The 2,500-nt window shown below is 42.2% G+C and overlaps 1 protein-coding gene across 2 annotated transcripts in view; it reads right to left on the bottom strand.

The window, feature by feature from the left end:
* LOC143290501 (uncharacterized) overlaps nucleotides 1-2,500 on the bottom strand; it is a 132,678-nt gene that overhangs the window by 76,198 nt on the left and 53,980 nt on the right. The gene's annotated exons all lie outside the window — the stretch shown is intronic.

The raw sequence follows: 2,500 nt of genomic DNA, 5'->3' as shown, positions 1-2,500 counted from the left end.
CGCTACACTGAGAACGCCACCCCTTTTATTTTTATTTTTTTCACCCTGCCTTCTGTTTTTTATTTGTTTTCCCATCCAAGTGGATTTTCTACAAAACGTTGCCAGAGACAACCCTTTTGTTGCCGTGGGTTCCTTTACGTGCGCTGAATGCAAATTGCACACGGGACCTCGGTTTATCGTCTCATTCGAATGACTAGCGTCCAGACCACCACTCAGGGTCCAGTGAAGGGGGAGAAAATACTGGCGAATCTGCCGTGATTCAAACCAGTGCGCTCAGATTCTCTCGCTTCCCGGGCGGACGCGTTTCCTCTTGGCCATCACTCCACGTTTGCACCGGTACTTGATATCCGTACATAAACATCGACAGAATTAATGGGAAATTGAGCACACTACCACACGGTAGTGTTATCTTTAACATCTCTGCCAAACAAAGTAATTTGACATATTTTTATTTGTTGTTGTGTGGTGTGTGTGTGTGTGGGGTGGTGGTGGTGGTGGTGGTGGTGGTGGTGGTGGTATGGAGGGTCGATGAAGGGCAGGACAGGAGGAGCGAGGGGTGCGGGAGTGGGTGGGGGAGGGGGGCGAAGGAGCGGAAGGGATGAAAAGGGACTGGGGGGGTGGGGCAGGGGGAAAGAATGGAGTTGATTTTATTAAATTTCATTTTATTTTTTGTTTCATTGTTATCTTATTTCTTTTTCGGGAAAGGGGTTACAGACGTGTGAGAGTTAGGTAAGGAGAAGATTGTGGAAGTGGTGGGATGTGTGTGGGGGTCGGGGGGTGGGTGTGGGGGTCTGGGGGGCGGATGGAAGTGGGGAGGGATGGTGGGCGTAGGAATTGATTTAGAAAAAAAAGCAACAATATCATTTAAAATCATTTTAGAGCACTTACAGACGGTTGTGTACTTAACAATATAATGCTGCTGCTGCATACATGATACCGGATCTGAATTCGAAATTTTCCTTCAACTAGGATAAGGCTAACCAGTTTTTACTGCGGAACGTGTAGCAATATTGTTAGGCTTGAACATTTCAAATCCATTTCGACAAAGCCGTTTTCTAGGTACTACTGCCGCCCCCCATCCCCTACCTATGCACAGACACACTCACACCAACCTTCCACACACCCATACACCCCATATATACACCCACACCCACACACCCCTCCACACACACATCCCTAATACACATCCCCCTGCCCCCCTACACACACAAACACCTCCCCCATACACACTCACTTCACACAACCTTCCACACACATCCCATGCATAACCACCACCACCCACCAACATGCTACCACACTTACCCAAATAAGGGTCTGCATGTGCTACTCAGAACATTTCGTACTACAAATATCAGTATAGATATCATGTGTCAGGTACAAGATACTTTAATAACACCCATAACAACATATGGAGTAGGAGTTTGGTTTCCATACTATGTTGCAGGAGATGTATCGTTTAACTAATTCGATTTATTCAATAATTGTCTTTTCAACAAATTTCCACATGAAAGACTTCATGTCAAGTTTCGTAAACAATTACATGGGGTTTATAAAAGAGCAACGGTTCTCCCTGTTTTAGAAGAAAAATAATAATATGCTGTTGGATACACATATTAGAGCTTCCTCAAAATTCTTGTACATACATCATATAAATGCATGTTTCGTCAAACAAACAAAAATGTTCAGTGGCTGCTTTTCATGAGAAATGTATTAACTAGCACTGGATAAGATAATATTTGGAAAAAAATCAGTTTACTTTTAGTGTTAAAAGATTAAAAGATGCTATATCGAAGAGGCTTGAAAATGATTATGTAAAATTTTGGAAACAGAAACAAAACAGGTCATCTAAATTAGAATTTTACAATCACGCTGTGATAAATTATGAAACTGAACCATATTTAATTAAAAAAACAACAGCAAATACACAACAGAGGAAAGCACTGACTATGTCACGAATCAACCCCCATGACATACAAATCGAACAGGGAAGATATAAAAAATATACCGAAAGAGCAGAGACTGTGTGATACCTGTAACAGTTTAGAAGACGAGATCCTCCTTTCAGACAATTGTATTCAATACAATATTTACAGACACAGATTCATAATCGATATATGTCACCAAAATGCCAAACCTTGTGAAATGACCCTTCTGACAGAATTTCAGCCAAGGCTGGCGAAATTTGTTCAAGAATATTTCTTTTCTGAATATGCGCATGTTCATGTTTTATTCTGTATTATAAACCTTAAGGTTTTATGACAGTGAAACATTCTATTCTATTCTATTCACCCATATGTTCTCCACACAAACACACACACAGACACTCACACCCCCCCACCACACACACACACACACCCACACACTGCCCACACACACACACACCCACACACACACACACACACACACACACACAAACACCCCCCCCCCTACCCCCGAACCGAACCACACACCAAACCAATTACACACAAACATACTATCGCATTATATCAAGTCTCACGAC

Source organism: Babylonia areolata, chromosome 15 (genome assembly GCF_041734735.1).
Source record: "Babylonia areolata isolate BAREFJ2019XMU chromosome 15, ASM4173473v1, whole genome shotgun sequence".
NCBI classification, from domain to species: Eukaryota; Metazoa; Mollusca; class Gastropoda; order Neogastropoda; family Buccinidae; genus Babylonia; species Babylonia areolata.
The sequence above is the reverse complement of the archived record's forward strand: the minus strand, read 5'-3'. Positions and strand labels throughout refer to the sequence as shown.